Source organism: Accipiter gentilis, chromosome 24 (genome assembly GCF_929443795.1).
Source record: "Accipiter gentilis chromosome 24, bAccGen1.1, whole genome shotgun sequence".
NCBI classification, from domain to species: Eukaryota; Metazoa; Chordata; class Aves; order Accipitriformes; family Accipitridae; genus Astur; species Astur gentilis.
In genome coordinates this window covers 3294859-3321498 of record NC_064903.1, presented here as the reverse complement: position 1 = coordinate 3321498, position 26640 = coordinate 3294859, and the positions used below count along the sequence as shown (strand labels likewise).

The following is a 26640-nucleotide window of genomic DNA, read 5'->3' as shown; positions in this document are numbered from 1 at the left end:
GTGCCTTGGCCTGTTTTCCATGTTTCTCACGTTTGACCAGTGTCACATGTTGCTGTGACGATGGTGCAGGTGCTGTAGAGACCACTTCCATGTCTGCTTGTTAGAAATGTTTTGGGTTTTGTTTACTTTTTAATGCACTAATGCAGAAGGAATGTATTTTTATATTTTTAGTTGATCATATTGCATGTTGCTTCTTTTAAATTAGGCACACTGAGCATACCCCTACTTTAAAAGCGGGAGCAGCAGTCAGTTTTGCATAATTTTGAAATCCTCTGGACATAAGTCACTTCAAAAAAAAACCCCACAACAAAACCACCAAAAACCCTACTATAAAAGTAAAATGGCAAATTGAGATACTAGACTACAAAAGTATTCTGAATAATTGGGGATTATCCTTTAATTTCTTGAATTGAGGAAGAACTAAATCTTTTCCTTTTTGTGCAAACTCTGTATTTCACCCATGATGATGATTGCTATGACTGAGGATTAAATGCTGAGAATTTATTTTAAAAACTTTACTATGGTACCTGTGGCATGAGCGTACATGGCGCTGTATGAAATCACAGAAATGCAGGTGGGAGCTGCTTTTGATGCTGGTTGGGAAGTCACAAGGAGGGCTTGGACTCCTTTGGCTGGGAGTTATCATAAACTGGCCCTGGGAAATGCTGTGGAGTAGCAGGTTCTCAGAAACGAATTTAAACTTTTTTTTGTTTTTTTTTTTCCTTCTGAAATCTTGTGTAGCCCAGATGTATTGTGCAAGCTCAAGACGGTTTCGAGAAGCAAAGAATGGCCTATTCGGTGAACAGCCATTGATGAAAAGTGAGGTTACTTTTAATTTCTTGTACCATAAGTATTTCGTGTATTTTTCGTCCTTAATGGCATTCTGGCTCGTTATAGGAATTAAGCGCTGTGAGTTAAAATAACAAATCTGCACTATGCTTTGCTGGGTTTTAAATCAAAATGGCATTCTTTTTTCGTGAGCCCATAATCCTTTCTTTTATACAGTTTGATGCTAGCCAGCTCTTGCTTCCTGAGGCAGAACCATTAGATATAAAAAATATAATTGCTCTCTATATGAGTGCTTCTTTGTAGCCCATCCCTTTCATGTTTTGAGGCTGCAGCACTTTTATTTCTTTAAAAATATTCTATTAAGTTCTTCTGAATTGTGTATCCCAGCCTTCACAGGTAAGAGGTCAGCACTTTGTTGGGATACAGCGGAGAAGTGGAGGTTCATGGTTAGGATTTGCTTTCTGGTGTGGCAGTTCAGCTGGAAATAGTGAAATCCAGAGACAGGCGAGTATAATTATCCCATCAATGCCAGTTGGGAGTTAATTAATCTATAGTTCCCCACCTGGCATCCAAAGTGGAAACTGTTTTGGGTGAGGGAGAGAATAGTAATGGCTTATCTTGCACTTGTTTGAGTATGAGAGGTCTGGAATACACAGATGTTGAAATATATACGTCACATTTGTTAATGTACTACAGGAGTGTTGCTTTGCCTCATTCCACACCTAAATATGTGGAGGTGTCTTATTTGTATGGACAGGTGTTTTAAAACCCCAGGTTGTCTTTTTTTCTTGCTTCTTTTCATTCTGTATCTGTAATTAAAAGCACTGCAGAGACCTGCAAAGTACACCCCCCCGCCCATCCTTCTGTCCCCCGGGAATTGCGGTGTCACTGGATGAGGAGAGGCAGAAGACGGAAAGATGTAGGAAGTTCAGCTGACCTGTTCTGGAGACCAGCAATTGCTTCTCGCTTTCTGAAGGTTAGAATTACAAAAGCCCAAATACATAGACATTTCCTTTAATAATACAAACCCGTTTTCTCTAGTCTGCCAGAATTCAGAGCGTCTGGTGGTTTCCATGGAGAAGTATATTTCTTACAAGGCCCAGCTATTTTTGCAGACTATTTTGTAATGTGTTTGAACTTGCAGTCTTGTGCCATTTCTGTTCTCCTGCTCCCTGAGCGGTGCAGGGAAATACTGACAAATTCCTGTTAAGCTCTGGGAAAGGAGCAGGCCAAGGGCCTATATCATTCGATGGTTTTGAGGGTCAAGACACGGGTTTTGTGCTGTCCCCCAGTTTTACCGTATTTTGAAGGAGAGTCCCATGCGAGTGGGAGAGGTGAGGCTTCTCTTGCTTTGCACCACCAAAAGAATGCCACTAAGACCTCGTGAAGCATTGCTTTGGAAAAGGTAATTTTGCTGCTGCTGTAAAGTTGAATAGCTTGTTCTGAATTTTACCTGGACTGAGTTTAAGCTGGTTTTTAATTGACAGCTAGGCTTTCTCCAGTTTTGTAAAAATATATAAAGTTTTGTCTAACAAACGCTATTTCTTCTTCCTTAATTGTCTAATTAGAACTTAAGCTGCGCTACTGGTGCACAGCTCCTTCACTGCTTTTTTCATGTGGCTGCAAGAAGAGAAACCTCAGAAAGACGTGACTAGACAACATACTCTTTTTGGAGCACGTCTCCTATTGCTTCAGTGTTGTCCACTACAAGTTTAATTACTGTGTGAGAAATACTTTTCTCAAGTGGAGCCAAAATCTAGGATTTAAGCCAAAGTAAATTAACAGTTCTCAGAAAACCTGGAGTACCAAAGCCAAGAATTTCAAGGCTTTTAGGCATCTCTCTGTTATTGGCAGGCATCTTGTGATGTCATGTGGTAGAACAAATGGACACCAAAAAGCTGAAGTCAACATTGTGCCAGTTTAGCAGGGAAGATTAAAACCAATTTAATTTAGGGAGGCCAAACTGGAAATAATGATTATACACAGAAACGGTGGGGTTATTTCATAAGCCATATCCGTTCTTTTCCATTGCTGGCAGATTTCCAACCTTCATTCTTGGTTTCCTAAATTTGCACTCTAGTTTTTCTTTTTTTATATTGGGGGCAGAGGGACTGCTTATTTGTGAAGTTGTATTTGACTAATTGTATTTCCGAATGTGTTAAATGTAGTATTCTCTCTCTCTTTTTTTTTTTTTCATAAATTGCCATACTACTCAGTCCAAACATTGAATTTTGCATAAAATAACCAGCATTCAAGAACTAAGCAGGAAGGTTCTACTGGTTGATGGAGTAAGGTTGACACACACATTTTCGTCTGAAGAAAATTGATGATGCTTAATTTTACCTTGTGTGTGCAATCAGGAGGACTGTGTATGTCTAATTCAGTGCAGAGCAGGTAACAAGAGTTCCTCTTTGTGTCTGATTCTTGCAACACACAAAGCCCTCAGGAAGGGAGTTCTGGCGTGGCTCAGGCTGTGATGGTTGTTTTCTTTAAGGTTGCCTGATCAGATCCTGCAGAGCTGCTAACTTGGATGTTGTTGGGTGTCGGGGAACCAGGAGACCTGGTTTCTACATATTTGGGAGAGCTGCTGGGAGCTGCGTGGGTCTTTTTTTGCTGTTACGTTGGTAATCTTTGTGAAGGGGCCAAACGCAGCAGCGCTGGAAGCTCCCCTCCGTTGGCCCTGCTCTGGGTTGGCACCTAGATCTCAGCCAGCTCCTCCTCGCCGACCACAGTCTCACCGGCAGCGCAGCCCCAAGGGCAGCGAGGGGTGGGGGGCTTCTCTGCTGCCGCTGAGCATCCCTTCCTCCTCCCCAGCATCTCCTGTGTCTGATTAGTTGTCACCTGCCACGGCTTTGCTGGTTAATACTTGCATTGTGTTCTGCGCTAAAGATACACTGTGACTAAAAATGCTTCAGAGGTTATATGCATCCGCTATACCTCGTTGTCATCAGGCAGTAGTAGAGATGCCGAAGCTGGTTAGCGTACTTCCCTGCAACAGCCTGGGCACCGAGCAGAGACACCTGGCTACGTTTGATTTGTATTTCTGTGCAAGGTGTGCGGCCACTGCACGCGTCTGGCTCTGCTTCTCATTCTGTCCTTGGTCTTTGTGGCGACGTGAGCCTGGTGTGTGTGCGCATGCGTCATCTTCTGGTAATAATAATTTAACAAAAAGGGGAATTCCGTCTCTAAACTTGTTTGTTAAAGTCTCTATCCAGTTTAAGCGCTCAAGGAAGGGAATGCTGAAAGCAAAGCAAGTCCTGCTATATCAGCTTTGCCCCCTGGGGCAGGGAGGGAGTCACCCGGCAGGTGGATGGGACGGTAGCGTGCTGTACCTGCCCTGCCTGGGCTGGCAGATGCTCCAGGTCTCACCGTGTGGGAGAGGCCGTGGTGCTGTTCGACTTCTCTGCCAGCAGCACCTCTGCTGCCATCCCCGGCGTGTGCACGCACATCAGAGCTCCACAGGTTACTGCAGCTGGTGGCCAAACGGTGTAGTGTGCTGAGAGTGAGGAGAGAAGGCACGGCGCGATACTGGAACAAAGAAAGCAGGTAGCTTTGTGTTTGGTCAAGACTGAGAATGAAAACATTTGCTCTATTTTTTTATTATTTTTTTTTTGTACAGATAAATTATTCAGTATGTGTATGTGTGTTGTCACAAAATGCCTTTGCTCATGTGGGAAAGCGAGATGGACTGAGAAGAGTCCCCATAAAGTGGACATGTGTGCCTGTATATATGTATACCTAATAACATAAAAGATGCTGCTGAAGGAGTTTGCTGGGTGTAGCTGTGACAGAATCCAGAGAGGAAAGAGAAATTATGTATTACAACCAATGTGAGTGACTGAATTCCTTGTTTTGATGTTTACTGTGGGTGTCAAGGATGTATAAATGCAAACAGCACATTCATGAATTATTTTGGGTTGCTAGTAGGTTTCTGAAGAAAATAATTTGTAATGAGCTTTATTTATGCACTAGGAATAAAGATGGGATTAGGAGAATATTGAACTGTAAATGCACTGGTGATTTTTGGCTTTTGTGCATAGCACAGAGAATCTCATCATCTATCTCCGCTCTGATCTTGAATATGCAGAGCTGGCTGTGCCTTTTATGCAGCAGCTATTTTAGTTTGCAGCAGTCTGGCCCTGAGTCTATAAGGCGTGCTCGTTGCAGAGTAGGCAACGTACCTCCCTGGGCCTCTCCCTGTGGTCCTGCTGCTGGCTCTGAAGCTTTGCCGTGCTTTGTTAGCATACCGTGACCCAGATAGTTCCTTCTCTGCCTTTGTTGGTGCTCAGCTCTCTCACTAACGTTCTGGTCGCATGGCCTGATTTACCTACTTCTGGGCTGTGGATGTGGTCATGCACGTGGTTTTAGTCTCCATCTTCTTCAAGGCTGGAAGAGATCTTGCAGGTGAGAAGGACAACCGCCGTGTGTGAAGGCTGGGCTGCAGAGGGGATTGAGCCAGAAGCTCCTGAGGCAACTCCAACACGAGGAGTCTGGTTTGGCAGGAGAAGGAGATACCGTACCTGGAGATTTTGCTTTCCAGATCTCCTGCTGGGATTAGAGTGCTGTGAAAATCCAGCAATGACTTGCCAAGGCTACCCAGAGTCTTTCACTTGCCATGTCGTTTTAAGGATGCGGTTTTTGGAGAAACGGAAAGGCTCACGTGCAGTTAACTAGAGTGTCAAGGACAGTCTTGATGTATGTGAAGAATGCTTCTATCTGAGGTGATTTACCATATGAAAAACCTGAAAATATGCTTTAGCACCTCTAGAATAGCGTGCATCCACATGTTACGTGTGGCCAGTGTTCACACGGGGCATGGGCTAATTTGCTGAAATCTTAGCTTAGCCTGTATGTAGGTCCCCATATTGACGAGCCCTTGTTTTGCTGCGAAGGAAGGCTGAATCGAATAATCTTTGGAGTTGTGTTAGATTAAGAAGTTTGCTCTTCACTGTTTAATTTTAACAGGACTGCTGAACACCCTTCAGTGATTAGTATATTGGTGCCATGGCAGGCATAGTGTTGAGAGCACTTAGAGCCGCAATCTCAATTTCACACAGGTGCAGACAGCAAATATTTTTTCTTAGCAATTTCAGGCTCATACACTTAAAAGGAATGTAGATATGTTTTTCATTTGGCTGTTTATATGCACCATGCATACTGTTTTTGCAAGTGCTGGGGTCAGTGGCAAGCCATGTGTTTTGGGCTGAACCGTTGTATTGCTTGACATGATCTGAACCAGTTGTGTTCATATAAATCAGGTTCACTAAGGAAGCAGCTTCTTAAACTCTACCCGTACCCTTGACCATTAAATGTGAGGTGTTCTGAATGAATCTGATTCAGGAGGTTTGATGTTGGTTTCTCCTGGCTGGTGTAATCTTCCCAGTTCTGATATTACCAGTGACATTCTCAGAGCAGCATGGATGTTGTTGTTGTTGGGGTTTTTGTTGTTGCTGGGGGTTTTTTTTGTTATTGGTTGGTTTTTTTTGTTGTTGGTTTTTTTGTTTTGTTTTGGTTTTTTGGTTTTTTTTATGAGCTAATTCTTTAGCTTGAAGGTCTGCTTCATCTTATTTAGCCTTTTAGATTTTGCAAAACAGCCTTGCCCCCTTGTTGGGCTGCCTGGAACTGTACTTTCACTTTAATTTAGTCACCTTGAAAGGGGACTGCCAAAAACAAAGGCAGGATCCAGTGATACGGATCAGCTTACACCAAATCAGCATTGTTGCCTGAGAATATCTCTTGCAGTGAGAGAAGCTTGAAACCTGCAGGGTGTCTTTTTATGAAAAAAGCAAAATATATACTTATTTGTATGCATAGACCACCTAGGGGAGTTTCTTTTGAATTTTGCACTGTTTTAAACACTCATTGATGTGAGTGCTTATTGCAGAAGCAAGGACAAATAAGATGTACAGTAGCTGAAGGGCCATTTTTGTCTGGAGGTGCACAGGAGCGGAGTAAACAAGATTCATTAGAATAACAGGAAGGAGGAATAACTGCGGGGACATGTCACCTGCCAGCGCAGTGGTCCAGGACCTCAAGTCGGAGCGGCTTTGCCTTACACCTTTTAACACATGACAAATCTGCTTCTGTAAGGTGCTTCCTGAGCTATGTAGAATAGAGATTATATGTGGGGGTAAGTATGAGTTTATAAATATTTGTGTATTTCTTTATTAGAAGATTACTATCTGATAGTTGCTCTTTGTCCTCCATCCCCTCATTGAAGTCCAGCTCTAGGATGTTACTTGCTGATCCTTTCGCAGGCAGCTAATAACAAGTCCTTCTAGGCTTGGCTAACCTTCTTGATGTTGGACAGGCAGGGCAAGGCACAGTTGTCCAGCCAGTGTCTTGCTGCATTGACTTTTGGGGTGGGGGGAGTTGCTGTTTCTTCGTGATGTTCGCAAAAGCCCCTGAAACATGATCAGAACCGAGGAAAATATTTAAATCTGGACTCTGATACATTTTATTGTATAGAAAGTACGTACTTTATAGCTTTCGTGCAGTTTTGTGTCTCCAATTGCGCAGTGTTAAGAGTATAATTGTTTTACTCGAGTCTCATAGGGAGGTGATGTAGAGTTACAAGAATTTCTGAAGAAGAGGTGTTCGGTGTAACTTCTAGAAATGAGATGGGAGATACCTGGGGTCCTTTTAGGACCTACTAGGACCTTGGGCCACTTAATTTTATTTTGTCGGTGCTAGTGCAGTAAAATGTAAAACTTTGGCAGAATTTTTTATCTCAAAGGCTCACGGGGCGTTGTAGGGTTTCTGTGCCCGGCACACTGAATTGAAGCCGTCTCTAGGGTGGATTGTAACAAGCTTTTAAGACTCGAGCGGTAGCTCAAAAGTCATTTGATATATTCAAAAGCAGCAGGAGGAAATGTTAGTTCAGCAAATTATGGCCACTAATGTGGTGTGAAAAGGTCACTCTGTAACCCACCCAAATCTAACAGCACTGCTTAACAGCTTGGCAGGGATTCTGCCAAGGTAACCTGAAAGTTTTGGTAAAATTTATGAATAGCCTTTAAAAAAAATATTGTAAGAGCTGAGAGGTTGCTGTGTGCCTAGATGCCTTCCCTAACCGTGCATTTGAGTTTAGAGTTTTATTATCTTTCAGTGCAGATTTCGGCTAATGAGTTTAAGAGCAGCTGTAAGCTTTACCCACAGGTGGAAGCCTTCCTTTCCCTACGCCCTCCCCTCCTCTCTTAGGAAGTCATTCAGAGTCTCGGATTTTAAATACTTGGATTCTTCTTAAAGACGGTTGAGAGCAATGCTGCCGTGGTGTGGGATGGTTTTGCTTTTACGCTGAGGGGGAGGCTTGTAGGCTGGATATATCTTTATATCAGCTAGCAGTCAGTGTTGGCATAACTTGCTTCCAGGCATTATTTCAGCCTCTTCTTCTCCCCCTCCGTGCCCTTTCCCAAGGCCCCTGTAGGGAAGATGGCCCTACAGCATTAACTCAGGCTGCTTAGCCGGAGTGGGTCCTGGGTCTGCATTCCTTGCCCTGAAGTTATCTGGAGAAAAATGTGCTTCCAGGAGTAACGCCAAACCTTGAAGGCAGCAGCTGTTGATTCGGAGTATCTGCGGGCATACAGGGATGGGAAATGCGGCAGCGAGGTGCCAGATGTGCTGCAGCAAGGATGATCTGCTCTTGTGGCTATCAGATGCTTTAGAGGATGGTTCTTTGAATTGTTGTGAAAGGTTTGATTGTTTTTGTTGTTTTTTAAATGGCCTCAATCACCACGGTTTGTAGAATTGATTCCTTGCTGCCTTTTCCCCAGAAGGTACCATTACACGTGAATAGACCTTTCAAATTCAGCTCCATTGAAAATAATGGAATTAGTCTGTGCTGTTGTTCCCATTAAGGAAATCAATCTTGTTTTGAAAACCCCTGTGCTTTTGAGAAGAGCAGAACTTGACAGAAGGATCTACCTTTCTGCTGGGCAGAATCCCCCTGGAGACATCTGCTCTTGGTGGGCATCCCCTGATGTTCACTTTCCTGTTTGGGGGAGATTTGCTGTGATTTTGGAACTGGCATTTCCTTCAGTAGTTTTATGCTGTTGCTTTTGTTAGTTTTTTCATGTTGATCTCTTTCCACTCTTCCTTTATCTTTTATGACATTTATGTCAGGTCGTGGACAAATAGTTATGTACTCCACGGTTTTATTTTTGGTAGTGCTATCCTCACTGAGCATAACTAGCAGACTGTATTTCAAAATTGTCTCCTGCTTTTCCTCTGCCAGAACTGCTAACTGCTCCTCTCTGTTCATTCAGAAGAGCTTATTACTGCTGTTGGGTCTTCGATGGCCTCTTTCCAGAGCTTCTTAGGCTTTTTAGAGCCAATTCTTTGCTTTCCCTTGTTGGACTCTGAGTCGTTGGGATGTCCTCGATGATTTGTTGACTAGAGGCTGTGGATCCACGGAAGCCATGGATTTCTTCTTGACAATCCTGAGTAATGCAATATTGTGTTGGCTGCTTTGCTTTTCTTATTTCCCTATCTGTTCTGCTATATTTTTATATATAAAAAAATACATATATAAAATAAACAAGGAAGTTTCTGTAGAAAATAAATCATTGTTGAGAGAGGGTAAAATGACACTGGATTGGCAGCTTTACAGAAGGTATGATGCCTTTGATTGATTAGTTGTCAAAGAAATGTAATGTACTAAACATGATGAAGATTAAGGATGTTAAGATGGTTAAAATTCAAGTTGCATAAGTGTTTGGTGTTAGGTTTAGAGCCTCTTCTAGAATTCTGATTTTCAAAATGCAAAGTATTTGTTTTATGCTATTCCTTAGGAGCCCTCTAGATGTTTTGTAAAATTTGAGTTCTTAAAAAAACCAAAAAAACAAAACAAGTAACAACAAAACCCAGTCTCAAAGTATTTAGTATTCACATTTTATGAATTAGGTAGAGACACATTATTTTTTTATGATTAATAGTGAGCTTCTGAGATGCATTAGACACTATTTACAGAAACTGAGCACCAGAAATAATAGTAGCATTATCCTGAACCTCGTAATTACTCTGAGAGTCCGATTTTACATTGTATCTATGTTCAAGAAATAATAGTAGCATATTTTCCAGCAAATGATTATTTAGGTATTTAGATAGATACATGTACAGCAGGAGAAAATATTAGTTAAACTAAACTGCCTTTTGAGGGGACTAGGAATTATCCCCCCCCCCCCCCCTTTTTTTTTCTCTTTCTTTTGTAACCACACCCTCTTCTCCCAGCGTCTCATTCCTCCGTCTAGGAGGCAGGAGTTCACAGAAACAAATACCTGGGCTTTGTATGGAATCCCTGTTGGAGTCCTCCTCAACGCTCTGCATAAGTAACCTTTCAGAGCCTTTTATTGCTCTTATCTCCCTATGGGGGGGATGCCTGGTTTGGCCTACATCCGCTCCATTTCCCCTCTTTCTAACTGCTAATAAATCCTAGTTTACTTAAGAAAGCAGAACAGAAAGGAGGAGCCTGCGGACAACCCCAGAGGTTGCTCAGTCCCCTTGGAGATCCTGCCTCTGTTTGCATACTGCGGGGAGCCATCAGGTCTCCTTCTCCGGGAGAACATTCCTTACGTGGCCCCAGTGATGTGCAGAGCCAACCGTCTCGGCGTCTCGGCCCCTCTCTTCCCTTACGTGAGGCTCCACTCGCTCGCCTCCACTTCTGTGGCCAGTTCTCATCTTGCCAGTCGTCCTTCTTACAAGAGCCCTCGCTGTCGACTTCCATTGCTCCTTTCCCAGGTACTCAAATAAACATCTTGCTTTCTCTCCTGGGGAGACTTCTTTCCATATCTGCACAGATACGGCAGTATCTTTCTTAATCATCTCCTTCGCCCTGATGCTGAAGAGGCGAAAAAAATGAAAAGCCCCAAACCTGACAACAGTTAAGCTGGTGACAAATGACTGTCATATTGACCAGTGTAGTCTGCTTGTTTCTATTCCCCTTTCCCTTAAGCAGCAATATAAAGTTGGACTGTGAGCTGTTTGAAATTATCTCTCTGTTCTGTGCCTGCATGGCACCGGTAGCTGAGACTCGCAGTCGTCGCCGCCACAAGCCGCACTCCTAGGGAAGACTGAGGAACACGTTTTCAGATGTGTTGGAAGGTGATAGGGACCCTCAGGCTTGTCTGACCATGGTAATTTGTCAGAAACTGCAACCTTTGTTGAGACTTTGCTTTTGAAAACTGCCTTGTGTTAGCAAAGGTGAGGTGATGAGAGCCCTTGTTTTCCTTGCAAAGACAAACTGAGAAGTTTTAGGCAAGAATTTTGTTGTTAGGCCCTGCTAATGCAACAGGGGTTTGTAACATCCACGGACACTTCTTGATGTGAAAACATGCAAGGTGAACTTTAAATTTGCATTTACTGTAGCTGTATTTTGCTGTTCTCTTCCATGTGTGGAAGGGAACGAGGCTTTTTCTGCAAAACACTCAGCAGCCCCATCTCGGGTGCTTCATGTGCTGCAGACCTTACGTGCAGGGACTGCACGGAGAGGGTGACGCTGGAGGAGAAGGTTGGCTGTGGGTGGAGGAGCCTGTCCATGGGTCCTGCTCCCAGCTGTGTCACCGACTGCCAGGAATCCACCTCTTTTTTTCTATCTGTTGCCTTTAAAATTTTTTTGGATGTTGATTGTCTCTTTTGCTCGTGCGGTGGACCCTCGCTGACACCAAAGCCCTTCTGCACTACCCAAGCGTGCTCTGCCCATGCGGTCAGCCGTAGTGATGGCCCTTCACCATCGTGCTGGGGCAGAATGAGCTGACTTCTGCATCTGCTACTGCTTCGGCGTGCAATTCGTAGGCAGTTCTTAGCACTGCCGTGGTGGAAGTGGCATCAGGGCAAGGAAAAGCTCATCTTGCATGTTGGTGTCTAGGCTGAGTTTGTCAAGTCCTCGTGAAGAGGAAGGGGGCTTCGTGACTTGCAAGCAGAGTGGACTTGAGATGAAAGTCACTAATCTACAATAAATGGGAAGCTCCAAGGTATCATTTTTAGAACTGCATTTCAGAGTATGGCAGCTCTTTAAACTGATTTCAGTAATGAATAATTAAAGCATAAAATACAAGAACAGTAAATATTTCATTAAAATACTAAACAGAAACTACAAAATCTGTTGCAAAGGAAGCTTTATTTTTTCTTGTCTTGTTCCCCCCCCACCCCCCGCCTTCTCTTTATTGTCCTACGTGGAGAACACTGGTCTGGGCAGAAGGAAGCAGGGGGAGGTGCAGCTGTCAAACCACTGTCAGAGATTAGAAATTCCTCCTTACTTATTCACCACTCTCTTCTGAATCGTCCTTCATAGATTAATTTGTGGGTATAATGATTCAGATAATATCGCATGTATTCCTTGCCTGAAAATGTTTGTGGACCTTGTAAACACAACAGGCTGGGAAGCTTTATAGCTGTTCTATTGAGAAAAAAATGTGTTCAAGCTCCAGTCAGAAGTTATGTGTTCAATAGTAGTTAATTAGTGGCTAAAACACAGGAATATATGGAGTTGCATTGTGTATTTGCTATTAAAATTAATAAAGCCTTCACAAAAAATGGCTGATTAAGAAATTGAATGATACTAGATAGTAAATAAAAAAAATAAAGCAAGTCCGTAGAGTCATTTTTCCCAATTCCCTGTTCCCCCCGCCATGTTATGGACTTCTACAAAATGTAAGATTATTTAGGGTCTCTATAGTTAGAAGTCAAATTAGATATTGGTCGAGGCTGTGTTTATTAATCAAGACTAGTAATTACAAAGTGCTGTTCATTTCCAAGAGGTATTCAAGCAATCCTCGCTAAAGCCCAGCAAGAATGAATAAATAATATGTATAACTGGTAGACGGAGAATGAGCATTCAAGGTTGATGAAGATCTAATTTCCATTTAAAAATGAAACCAAATCTAATCTGAGGAATTAGAAGCAATAAGAATGATGTGTTAAAGGGTACTTACTGGCAGTGTCGATCTTTCTTCTGCGCTGAAGTCTCCCAGGCCCCCAGGTCAGGGGGACCTGCCTCGTACCCCATCAGATGATGGCAGAAGCAGATCTGAATGTCATTGCTGACATGGGCTCTCTGTCCACGACAACCTTCCCTGTGAGGTACTTGTCCCTAATCACTGGTTTTCTTCGATTCGAACAAAAGACCCTAAGTGATTACATAGTCATCACTCTGCCATCCCTCCCAAGGATCGGTGTGGTAATGTGTGCTGGGCCGGGTTTCCACAAAACCAAAATCCTGAGGTTGTTTCTGATCTTTTTTTCCCATGATTATACTGAGTGTTGACCAAAGGTGTTCACTGATAATTGCTTGATTAGTCACCGTGGCTCCAATGTCAGAGGTCACTCGGGATTAAATTTGATACAAGACTTGGCTGCTGCAGCATCGTATTTTTTAAGTTCTTGGATCCCTGAATGAAGCCCCAAAAACTGAATTAAATAGAGAGCATAGAAGAGTTTAACACTGAACAAGGTGGTCATTTAAGAAATAATAATAATAATAATAAGTGAAACCAACAGAGCTGAATGTGAATGTGAAATCCTGTTGGTCTCTGACTGCTTGGGACTGGGAGCCTGTAGGACCTTCCAGAGCTGCCCAGGCAGGAGGGGACCGAGGGGACAATTCTTTTTTTATATCCAGAGGAATGAGGGGCACAGAGTTGGAGAGATGCAGAGGGAAGCTTAGGGCTCAACAGCATAGGGAAAGTGGCTGTGGGCCACTGCAGATTTAGGGGGCTGCTACACACGTAGGCTTTTTGAATCAGATTTCTTGACTCGTCTGCCCAAGCCCTCTCCTAGGCGCTAAGTCCCACTCTGTGTTCAGCCTCTTAAACTGAGCGCTTAAGTTGCTCCTTCAGAGAAGTCACAAGGGAGCTCTGAATATTGGCTGATGCTTGTCAAGCATTTGAAGATTAAATATGCTGTGTGTGTGAACAAGTTTTTGCTTTTCTTGTATTGAACTTGGATACCAAGGTGATGAGCATGGTATAAATATCTTGAGAGAGAAATGCTGAGCATAATAATTTTTATTGATCTCAAAAGCTAAAAGACCTTTCTGCAACTTTCTGCTTTTTTGGTGTCTGATTTTTTTGTCCGTATAGTAGTGCAATTATCTTTTCAGCAGAAGAATTGGGAAGAGGAGAATATAATTTTAGTAAAACTAATTCCTGAAATAATAGTTAATTTCTTCCAGTTGTTTGGTTTAAGGTGAAAACAAATGGTGGATACCTTCAGGTGGGATTAACACATTGCACATGTTTTGAGCACTCATTGGCTCTGCAGGAACAGTGGTTTACAGGCTAATGCTTTGTTTTATTTATGATAAACTTCTGCTTAGAAGACCTTTTAGAGCTTGGTTTGTTGTTTTTTTTTTAAAGCTGCCATTTTTTTTAAAAAAGCAGTCTAAAAACAATGGACCCTTATCCTTGAGATAAGCTTTTATAAATGTGGGTCCCCCCCCCCCCCCCCCCCAAACAAACAAAAAAATGTAATTGTAAAGGATTGCAGCTTTCAGATAGCACTGGTATGATTTAATTTGACACTTGCTATCATTATCTGAGTCACTTCTAGGGAAGAAAATGCGGAGAGTACTTCTGTTAGATATGCTGCGGGAAGACTGATACTTCTCTGTTGCAGTATGGTAGCAATACCTTGAAGGGTTTGTTCCTGATACATTAAGAACGTGTAAGCCCTTTCAGTTTAAGGTATGTGAACAGTCCTACAGTTATCAGTCGTTTTGCTAATTTTTTTATTTTTTTATTTTTTTTAAATCTGTCACTATCTCTGAAGTGTGAACCAGTTTTTGAAGTGTTTTGAACTGGCATGACTAAATAGTCTTTCCTTTATGCAGTCTTTTGATTAGCTGAAATATAATATTACAAAGTTATTCCCACTCTGCCATGAGAAATGGTCAGGGTTGGATTGCCTGTGAACAGTTTGGTGATGCAGCTCCAGGTGGGATGGAAATACACACTTACTAAGGAGGTTCCCATTAAGTATCTTACAAATACTGATGGATAGTTTGATGCTACTCATACAGACACTTTGTCTTGTGCCGGGAGAGCAATCGTTGAGCACCTGTGCTTGAATTCCTTTCAACACAGTTGTGTCTCAGCTCTGCCCGAGGCAAGCAAATGATGCTCCACAGCTTGACAAGGCCCTGTCCCGGAGGGACGGAGCTGGGTGAGTGAACTGACAGAGGTTCTGGTTCACAAAATGGGCTGGAATTATTAATTCTGGTAGCGGGGGTGTGAAATACAGAATTCCTGTTCCCGTGGAGAAAGAGGAGGCCACCATGCTGAGCAAGCACTTGCCCCTTCAGAGCTGGCTGCAGAAGGAACAATGCATTTTCATATTTTTCTTCTTTTTTTTTGGTATGTGCTCAAAATATTTAAACGCTGCACGTGGGGAAAAAAACCAAACCCACCAAAAAGCACAATTTAAACATTAATTATTAGTGCTGAGAGTATTTTGAGTCATTTTTGTATTCAATCGGCTGTAATTAAATACTCAGTGAACACAAAATTAGGTCATATATTATGTAAATAGGATGAGACATCCACTAGCTCTAGCAACAAATGCTTTGGAGTCCTTAAGGGTACAATCCACTATTGGACTCTTGGAGCCTAATTGGTTCTGTCTGACCCTGATTTCCTTCTCTGTCACATGCCCACCTGAATGCAGAGCAAATACGGAGGAGAGCGCAGGGTGAGACCGATGGTAGGTCATCTGCTGCCTCCAGCTGTGGCCGGCGAAGCCTCCCCCTTGCCTGATATTCTCAGCCAGTTTGAGATGAGTTCTCCGCGGGGGAGGACTTTCTCCTTGCCCCCAGTGGACCTCTCTTCTCTGCTGTGGTCCAGCCATGTGACTGGAGTGCATCCTTTACACATGGGCAGAATGAATTTAGGTGTATTAAAAAAAATAAATTAATAGGTGCTTAACCATTACGCTGAGTGAGGCTCGGAGCACTCGGCGCTGCCCAGGATCACGCCCTCTATTCTCTTTAACATGTCACTTGATAACTTCTGTTTTAGCATTCATAATTACAAATGCCAAATCTGATTTTGCTCCCTTTGAGGATAGTGGGAGCACTAACAGGTCCATTATTATTAGTCAGAACAATTATGTAGCTCTTAAAGAAAGGGGAAAAAAAAAAATCAAACTGTTGGATTCTGCTTTCTTGTGACAGGGACTTGCCTGCTGTGGGTCCGTGCTGTGTGAAGCAGTGTTTCATGGCAGTCTGAAGTTGCTTCATCCTCATGTCCTCCACTCATTGCAGTATTTGTCCCATCTCCAGAAGTGGCTCTCGAAGAGCACCACCATCCTCTCCCATTCCTTTCTCCCCAGCTCTCCAAGTTCTCACTTTTAAATCCAAACAGGAGCCTTTGCACGTATGAGGCACGTGGAGAAGAACAAGAGCATGTTAGGAGGTGCTGATGGCTGAGCAGGGAAGCAAGAAGGAAAAATTACAGGTAGCTATCTTCTTAACCCTTCCTGGTCCTCCACCACCCATTTGTTTCCCATTCTACCCTATTTTGTTTCCTAGTGAAAGAGGCTGCAGTTCAAAACTGGCTAGGGGATGATGCATCAAATATTCTGTTTGAGTCCTTCCTAGAGTGTGTGCAGTTCAGCGCTGCTTGTATTCTTCAGGTGATGGAAGAAATAGATTTTAGTCCATTGTATGTTGAGTTTTTAAGAGAGATAATATCTTCTCTAGCCTCACTCCTTCTTCTGCACCCCTCCCCACCCCAACCAAAGCACATTTATTTTACAGAATTTCTTTCCTTAGCTCACAACTGATTCCTCATGGACTCCTGACAAAAAGCAGGGTAGGTTTAAATCAGTAAGAAGAGATCAGTCTTGTCACTGGGAGGGAGGGTAATCCATGGGTAGGTATGGTGGGAACTGGGCTGCTCCTGAACCCTAACATGGGGGATCAGAACTAGTCTGTAAAAGGGAAATCAATGAGCATATTACTGTAAGGGAGTTGGCATGTGATTTTTATACCTAGGTAGCTTTTTTCCTAAGTCACCATGAGATCAGAAGATACTTGCCTGTATGAGAGCTGGTCTGTGCACCTTGAATTAATATGGCTGGAGTCGCAAAGAAAGGACCGCAAGTGCTGGGGCTCTCAGCAGCCGAGCACACACCGGGAAGCGGGCTTGCAGCATCAGGCGCTTCTCTCACCTCTTGTAGCTCTGAATGGCAAATTATACAGCTGCCTCCCTCGGTTTGCCTTGCCATTGTTACCTCTGGAATTGGGATATAATACTTGGCGTGTGCAGTCCAATATTTAGAGGCGGCTCAGCTGTGATAAACCTATGTGGACCTTTAAGGTTGGTTGATGTATTGCAAAGGTGGGCAGCTTCTAGGAGCTGGTGGGTGTGATCCTGGGAATGGGATGTTAGTTACTGTTTGCTTTTGGTAATAATAACTACTGGGAAAAAAAATGAGTCAGACTGGACACGCTGAAGACCTGATATTTCACTTTCAAACTTCCTTCTAGCTGGGTGGGTCAGGCTTGACTGCTTTCAGCTTCGTTCCGTCAGAAGGCATGGATTTGGCTTATCAAGCAGTGCTGGGCTTGCTAAGTGGTTGGCAGACATTATAGAAAAGCGAGATGCTATTCATGCTGCAGTGGATAAGAAGTTGGAAAGCATTGGTTTAAGATTGCAAGAGGCTGAGAGGAAAATTGAAGTCATGGAGATAACGATCGTTGGACCTAATGCTGCTCTTGCTGAGAATGCCAAAGGCCAGGTTGTAAGGCGTGCAGAAGTCCAGTTGATGATCTGGAAAATAAGTGCAGATTGAGTATGATCATCTTGGTGGGAGAATCTTGTGAATATATTGACGGAGAAGCAAAGAGATTCATGTGCTTGTTGCAGGGTGCTGGTTGAGCTGCATAAATGCTAGGTGAAATTTTTTAAGAAGTGCTTCAGTATGCTGTAAGGGCATCATGTTCATGAAATAACCAAGCTACTAAGCAGTGACTTCCTGGGACAATAAATCAGTGAATATTATTAAATGACACAGTGACTTGAAACTGCTCTGTATGTTGCAACTCCAACAACAAAAAAAATCTATGTTTTTTTTAGTAAGTGTTGGGGAATCGTTCAGTCTAAAATCTCAGGAGGTAATTTTAATGCTCTGTGACTTCTGTGTGTCATTCAGATTTGGCTTTTTCTCATATATCCTAAAAGAAAAAAAAAAAGTTTAAAATTGCTCTCACTGCCTTCTTCTTGCCAACAGGTTCTCATTTAATAAAACACTTTATATACAAATTGGTAGAGAGAGAAATCTGGACTACAGTTGGTACCTACATTTTTTTCCTTCTTTCCTTTTTTAAAGAGAAAGAATGAGATTTTAGGTTAAACTGTTTTTACCAACTGCATTATGCGCCAATAGGTAGTGAATAGATAACATCTTCTCAGTTGTACGCACAATCAGATTTTATCCTCCAGCAACAAAGATTTTGTGTGCAGCTGCTGACAGAAGATTTTATTTGCCTGACAAAGGCCTTTGTGGACAGAGAAATTTTTCCCCATCGACAAGAGTGGTCCTTCATCACGTTTTTTGACTGCCCTCCTTCAGAATTATTCCTTCTTGAAGGTCCACTGATTTCCTCCAACCCATTAAACATCCCCTATTAAAAAAAAATAAATTATATATAATATAAAAATGACCATCCTGACCTTTTCCTCCGCGTTTCTGCAGTTGCCTTGACCCGCTTTCCACTCCCTGGGACACCAGTGATGTGTCCCACTGCCCGAGGCTGGGAGGGAGTTGGGATGGCAGATAAAACGCTATTCTGGCTTGTGCCTACTTGCGGTTATACGCTTGCTTGGGCAGGGCTACAAAAAGGGGTAAGTGGATTAACCATTCATTTTTCTGTATTATGCTTTTGTGCCAGATTGTGTGCCCTGATATTGGTCATTCCGTGCAAAAGTGCTGCGGGTATCGCTGCCCGGCGTGTTTGCATCAGGTTCCTTTCCTTTGCAAGAGAGCAAGGAATTGCTTCCCCTTCGCTGTTTGCAAAGGCAGTTATGCACAATAAAAGCATGTTTTGTTAATTGGTCCCATCTTCTCAGATTGCTTGGGATTTCAAACTTTGTTTTCCTAATGTGAAAACGGATAGATGCTGGAAGTTTTCCTTTGGCCTGGGGCTTTCTGTAGTAGAAGAGAATTTGGAAACCAAGGATTATATTTTAGCCAAAGGATAATTTAACATAATTCAAGGTCTGACCATGTAAAAGATTTAAACCTTTCCTGATCCAGACTTCTTATGTTTTTCTTTTCCCTGAAATCCCCATAAAGTGGATGGAGTTTATTGCTTACGGGGTCTGGCCTCTGTGACACCTCTGCAGCACAACCCAGAGCCAGTTCTTGGGAGGGGGTGTCAGGGGTCTGTGTTGGAGTAATCTTTCTCTATTTACTCCAGCATTGAAAGCAGTCAGCGGTGTCTCTGTACTGTTATTTATTAATATCTGTATCGTGGTCGTGCAGGGAAAGGGGGTGCATGGGCTGTTGGACCTGCTCTTCTCCTGGCTGGGGAGATGCTTTGGGCTGCAGAAGTGTCCGTGGCATTTTCCATGAGCTGGTTGGTGAGACCCTCGCTGTTTTTTTGCAGACTCGCGCTCGGCTGTGTGGGCAACTGGACAGCCTGGCAAAACAGCCGGGAGATGGGGAGGAACAGAGGAGGAAAAGGAAACAGGGCAATTATCTCAAAAAGGACAAAACGTTTGTTGTGCTAAAAATACGCAGCCACATTGCTGATACTACATTTCACGGCAGTGGCACTGAGCTATTTCAAGATGATGAATGGGAGGGGCAGCGATACTGCTTGGAGAAATACGGTGGCCAAAAGCGTGCCGAGGGTCCGTGGAGCACAGTGGACGTGGTGAGCATCTGCAAGGTGGGGTCTCACTCGGCAGCGTGCTGGGGCTGTGGCACCCCGGGGAAGACAGCCATGTCTGCCTGGGGTGGGATTTCAGCAGCGGTAGTCACCCCAGGTTTTTGAGGGGCTCGGCAGATGTCGTTTCGCCAGGGAAACATGAAGAGAGTTCAAGGACATGCGGTGCACGGAGGTGTGCATCATCCCGCATCTGTGGGATGCTGCTCCTTGGCAGGCATCTGCCGAGAGCCTGTAAATTCAAAACAGAGGCATGTAGCGTGCAAGGGCTGAGCGTGTAGGCTGGTGTCCAGCCTCGGAGTACTTTTTGTTTTCGAGCAGCTGTTTGCAGGACCGAAGGGGTGGTGGGGGAACATACCATGTGGCTACCCGCCTCCTGGCCTGGGCTTCATTGTCTGCTTCAAAAGCTTTGCTTGCCAGCAAAGTTTGCTATCTTTCTACTACGTGTGACTTGTGGTTTAACTCCTCTGCTTTTCTGTGCTGTACCAACAGGCATAGGAATGCATTTCTATGTGCCGCTTAAAATGTAGATGATCTTTTTGATTACCTGTGAGATCGATTAGGAAATTTCTGTGCTTTGTTGTATTGCACATGCTCCTAATACATTTACAAGCAAGCCACACACTGGGACAAAACTAGGTCACGGGTAGACTTCTTACTGGACAGATGTTTAATTTTCCTAATTCACCCCCTATATTAAGTAACATAATTGTGATTTTAGGGGTAGCTGAATCTTGCTGACCATAGCTAATTTTTATTGTGGGTCCATCAGAAGGTTGAATTTTGGAGGCACAAAATGAGAGTTTTTTTGTACATGGGAGAAAGTGGGGTATTTTGTCTTTGACTCTCAGTGGGAGGTCACAGCCTTTTGTGCTGGCAGCTCTGAAACCAGCACAAACTGGGGTGATTAGCTCCCTTTTCTAATGAGTACACAAAGCTGATTGTGAATGAGCCAGTGGGTTCATTGTGCAACCTTGGCCTGCATTTAATCCTTTATGTGAGACCCCCTTTTACACAGGGACAGCAATTGGAATCCAATTTACACTGGGCTCGGCATTAAATCTCCTTACGCTGGCGATACTACTAATCAATGAAATTGAAATTCAATTGCCGTTAGGAGTCTCTTCCCTTCAGTTATGCCACTCGCTTTCTGCTACGCTGCGTGTTTTAAGAGAGATGAAGCCCTTAAGTGGGAAACACTTTGTCTTCCTAATACAAGAATAAACAATGTCTCGCTTCTTGGCAAAACACATCCGAAGTACTGTGTAACAAGCAGGAGAGATCTTAAAAGTCCATCAAGAGATGTTATGGTAATTTTGCAAGAACGACCACCTTGCTTTTAGTGAGAATTATCTAAATATGAAGATAAAAGGAAGAAGAAAGGGAGCTTGACGTGTAGAGAGACACATGAAAGGTTTTGGGAGAGGCTTTCTGTGCTGCACAGAGATATTAGCAGTTGAGTTTTCTGGCAAGCACCTTAATAGCAAGAAGAGTTTCTTCCTGTCTGGTTTTCACTTTAACAAGCAGGACTTGTTAAATCAGTTTTGGGGTGCATCAGAGATCAGTAAATGACGAAGAAGAGACTTCATATGTATCACTTGTTTTCTTTTCAAGGAACATTGTGAATGGTGGTTAATCAGCCCCTCCCAGCAACCTTGGGAACCATGAAATTATAGTCAAAGAAACTTCCCCGTGTTGCAATTGAGGAACTGAGACACAGAGAGATTAAAATAATTTTATAGGAGTATCAGTGTTTGGGCACCCACGTGTGATGGGGAAGAATGATTTCAGAAGCACTGAGTGCCCACCTCTAGAAACCAAGCCGCTGAAATACCTCACCTGGGGGAGTCATAAATGGGAACGCCACGAATTGTGGCTTGCTCTTGGAAATTTTGGCCGGTTGTGGCTTTTGAAAGCCAGTGTGCTTTGTGCCTTGGAACCACTTGGGTCAGGAGTCGCCCAGTTCTCATCCCCATCTATTACTCTTGCTGCCTGTAACCCCTTGAAATATTCATTCCGCCTTTTATTCGTTAATGCTGTTTAATACTCCAGGCATAACGATGATCTGCAACATTCGTATTCTGTTACAGTCATTGTTTTGGGATTATCTAGAAAGCTAACACTGGGCTGGGAATTAATGAGTATATATTCCCACTGTAACCCGTATGCCAGGTGTATTTATTTAAAAAACAGTGAAGTAGCCTTCCCAAAATCAGGTGGTACTTTTTACACAATTAACTGAGGAGGGTTTTTTAGTTTTTCACCTAGTTTCTGAGCTGTTGGGATGCACATTGGCTGCTTGTCCAATCTTTTATTTGCAGCTACAAGAGTTGGGAATCTAGCTTAGAGGGGGGGAAATGGTATTTTTTTAATACAACCAAAGGAATTTGTGAACAGAAGCATTAAGACGAATGCTACAACACTTATGGTAAGAATCAGAGGAACTACCGTTGGTGCTAAACTGAACAAGAGTTTAGCCATTGCCTGTACTTGCGTAGCATTCTGTCTTGGTTTTGCTGTGAAAATGTGGCACTATGGACCCATGCAGGTGATCTTATGTTTATGGGACTTTTTCTGTCCTGAGGAATCTGAAACTCAAGCTGAGATGACTTCAGGGCCTCCCAGGACAGTCTGAGGGCTGTTGGGTGGGATGGCATAGCATCACAGAATCATTTAGGTTGGAATCAAGATTCCTTAAGATCATCAAGTCCAAGTGTAAACCTGACACTGCCAAGTCTACCACTAAACCATGTCCTTAAGCACCACGTTTACAGCACTGGTGGGAAGAGGAGGCATTGGGAAGCAGAGCATTACTGAATTTCAATTATTTTTTTAACGTGGCAATTTCAAACGATGGATGGCTCTGAGAATGCAGAAGCTTTTCCTAGTGAGCAACCAAATGTACTGCAGAGATGACCGCCCATCTTCTGAGCTGAAAAATGCCTTTTGGACGGTGATGCTTTGGGGTTCCCAGGCTGATAGATCGTGTTGGTATGTTTACATACGACCTTAATTGGTTATGTATCGGTGACCTTTCCTCTCTGGTCTGACCCTCTGTGCTGTCCAGATTGAGTTATCGCAGAGCTTTCTGAACAAGGCCAGTGAGAAGTTACAGCTGGTACAAAACATAGCTGCCTTCCTCTTTGATGGCCACAGCTGCAGGAAATGTGTTTGACTTGATCTTCAGTGGTTCACACTTATTTCCACATACAAATAAAAAAAATTAAAAAAAAAACTCCAAACCAAACACCCACGATTATTACTTTGAGCTGCAGCTCTCATTTCAGAGATGCCAGTTATCCTTCCATGAGCCACAGAGGAAGACAGGGTTTACCCGTAATGATTGCAAGGTAATCATTGCACACGTACTAGCCACAAGCTTTAAACCACTGGGCTTTTTCAGTGGGCAAAGTCTTGACTTTGTAGTTGATTCAGTTAGGAAAAGTCTGGTTGACCTTTCAGGCAAAGCTGATCTGCTAGCCTTTAAGGTGAGGGTATTTTATTTTTATTTTTTATTTTGTACAAATACAGCAGTCTGAATTAAGGACAAATGCCCTAAAGTGTGCAACTGAGCCTGTTTAATAAGTGAAACATTTTGGGGCATTTGATTTTGTGACCTCTTTTTCGGTGAGCAGGTTGAACTCCAGCATTTTGCAGGGAGCATTATTTTGTGGAGAGAGGACGTTGATCTTATTTGGCAGAAAATAAATGGATGTTTGTGTTATGACGCCTATTCAAGTACTTTCTTTTATGTATCTGCAGGATGCTCTGCCCTGAAATCAGATCTCGTCTGACTGATACATTTTAAGCAGGATGATTCTGACTCTTTCACAACTTTCAAGTGTAAATGTGTTAATGTTTTGCCCAGCACATTATTTCTAACAGGCTGAACTTTCATTGTGTTTTCGCAGTTTGGGTTTACGTTTAACTTGAGGCTTTCATAGTTATTCAATTCTTCATAATTTTTGACGCCCTGGTAGCCTCACGACTGCCCCAAGATTACAAAGAAAAAAGACAAACACCCAGCCTCCCTGGCTTTATTTTCTAAAGATCTTCCTTTCTCTCCCCAACCTCCAAGCCCCCAAATCTGAGCCCCAGGGGAAAATCGGAAGTTGCTTCCTCAGACCTGTCAACTCTTGTGCTTTCAGGATGAGCCTAATGATGTTGAGCCCTATATGATTCTTTCACACTTGTCTACTTCAATCTCACACCGCAAGACAAGTAGTGGCTGTGCAGAGGGAGGGATGAAAGTCCTGCTACGGTAGAAATCTGCAAAACGTATGCGCTGGGTGTGAAGGAAATTCGGGATCAGATGCAAATCCTGTGTGTAGCATAGCTGGTTGTGGGTTTTTTGGGTTTTTTTTCCCCTTCCCTGCAGTTTAATACCATTTTTGTCTTGACGCATAGGAAATCAAATCAGGTTTTGGAGGGACACGGGGAGGGATAAGAGTGAAGCATTATGCTGAGTGTTTCCCATCTGCCTGATGTTAGGTAGGTGGGAGTAAATAGCAGGATTTGACCATGAAGGGAAGAGAATTAGTGCTGAAATTGAAACATAGGTGGCCACTAGCCTAATGTTTCAGAGATTGACCCTCTCTGCCTTTTTTAACCAATTATGAGACCGCTTGTCCTAAGGACATTTTGTGCTTGGAGGCTCCATATAAAATTACTGGGATTGCATCAACAGACTAATATAGTCCTCTAACCACTGCATGCAAACCACCACATCCCCTGTGCTTTTTCTCATTGAAACGGGTAAGAAATGCTACCCGGGTAAATTTTGGGAGCAACTGGTATGCAGCATTACTGGACTGCCTGGACTCTGTAGCATGAAGTCATCCCTTTTTTCTCTGTGTTTCCTTTGCAGCTTAATCTGTGAGCCGTTTCCTCTACTTCTATTTTCTGGTGAGTCACAGAGGAGCAGAGAAACAGGCTAAACACAGATGGAAATGAAATAGCTGGATCACTGAGCCTGCTGCCTCAGTTTCTCTCCAGAGTGCACTCTTTGCAGACAGTGTTTGGAAAATCATGTGTAGGTGCTACAAACACACAAAGTCATTTGGAGGCAGGGCTTGCTTGCCCCTTTGCTGTTAGATTGATTTTACACACCAATGAAATGTAGATCAGATGTATGTTGCGTGTGAACATGTGGCTGCCGCTTTTCTATATTGTTGATTGTCTTTTTGCTCCTTGTGGGTATTTACAAGCTGATTTTGTACAGGGCTCTGTTTTTGGTGTACCAGAACAATATCTGAAGCCATGTAGACAAATGCTAAGCATCTGTTCCCCTGCAAGAGTAGCTGTAGGTATGTAAGACATAGCGAGGCAGATCCCTCCCATGTGTGGGACGCAGATGGAGAGTGAACACGTACTGAGCGACAGTCTCCACTCCAGAGGAGCAACTGGTGAATGAAATGGGTGGAAAGAAACAGGATGGCAAGACGGAAGAAAAGAGGTGGGGTATTGCACATTTTATTAAAGGATTTACTGCTTTATCCTTCCTTTTCAGTTCTAAATAGATCTAGGTCTTTTTTTTACTTACAACTCATTTGTAGTGGGGTCCCCTGTCAAAAACCTGGATCCTTGAGGCTCTGCTGAATTTGAACCTTTCTAGGTACACATGGAGCCTGCAGCACACCAGGTACTCGGGCATTTTTTTGGGAGACTGTTTTGCCAGCAAAGCCTGATGTCAGACCTCTGGGTAGTTAAAGAGCAAATTCAGGCAGCCCGTTGTGGGGAACCTGAGAAAGTGCTGTCGCCAGCCAGGTTCTGAGTGAATGCTGGCCCTTGCCCAGCGGTCAGACGGGTGATTTACTATGTGCTTTTCCCCATTGCTATGCAGCAGGCCAGAACTGTTGTGTGGAATTTTTTTATTTTTTTATTTTATTTTTTTAGAAACCTCTTTTATTGGATTTGTGAGCTTTCTTTGTGGTTTGCCAAATGACCAGCATTAAAAATGACAGTCTTTGGCTGTAGGTCTAAAGGTTGTGATAGCGAATCGGAATTCCAGCGTCGGAAATTGGGCTTTGTAAGAGGCAGACATATAAATCAAGGCTGAGCTGATTAAATGTGCTCTTTTGCGAGGCTCTGTGGTGGGGCTGACGACGTTCAGCTTCTCGGCTGAAGTTCCTGAGGGGTCAGGATGCAGCGGCAGTGAAGGAGGAAAGCATGTACTCAGGAACGGTGCTAAAGTGCTATTTGTCATCTGTGGGGGTAAAGCGCTAGAATGAAGACCATAGGCAATCCGGGATGGGTGATACCAGTGACCCTGCTGAACCTCCTGGCCAGACGACCGCTCTCCTGGCTGTAGTCAGGACAAGCAGGTCCTCAAGTCGGAGGCCTTTGCGTTCAATACTGGCTTCTTGAGGTATTTTACAGCTGTACTGCAGGTCTGAACCTACGCTATTTCTGACACACAGCTGCGACCTCGTGGTGGGACACGCGATGATGTGCAGCCCGGTCGGTTCGGGTGGGTTGCGCCAGTGTCCGCGGTCGGAGAAGCCCGGTGGACCGGCTGGCTGTAGATGTGTGCGTGGTCTGGATCCGACACGGGTTCTCGCCCTCTGGTGTGCCCTGGCGTGGCTGTGACCTGCTGTCTGAGGTGGCATCTGCTCTCCTCCAGCTGCATTTCTGCCCAGGGGCTGCTCAGCACTGTGGGCTTTGCCTTCGGGGCTTCACGCTGCCACCTTGCTGCAGCAGACTCTTCAACTGCAACTTGGCTAAACACAAGATTTAGTAGTACTTTAGAGTCAAAATGCATTATCAGTCACTCTTTTTTTGTTTCTGTTTCCTCATTTCTTTTAGCAGTCGCTCTTTAGGCATTGAAAACTTGCAAACGTTCTCCATTCCAAAATACTCTTTCCAGTTGGACAATGAGAACCAAATGAATCGCTGCTTCCTCTTGTAGCTGAGAGACCTCCTTAAGAGACACATCAGGCATGTATTTATGAAAACAGGGTAAAAGCAGTGAA

The 26640-nt window shown here is 43.5% G+C and overlaps 1 protein-coding gene across 4 annotated transcripts in view; it reads left to right on the top strand.

The window, feature by feature from the left end:
- Nucleotides 1–26640, top strand: part of NEXMIF (neurite extension and migration factor) — a 166502-nt gene that overhangs the window by 45949 nt on the left and 93913 nt on the right. Inside the window, exon 1 of one of the 4 annotated variants that reach the window (XM_049827618.1) lies at nt 19552–19657. The exons of 2 other annotated variants lie outside the window; for them this stretch is intronic. The gene's annotated coding sequence lies outside the window, so the exon portion shown is untranslated. Of the gene's footprint in view, nt 1–19551; nt 19673–26640 lie in introns of those variants that run through there. One more of the 4 variants, XM_049827621.1, reaches the window with a different exon arrangement.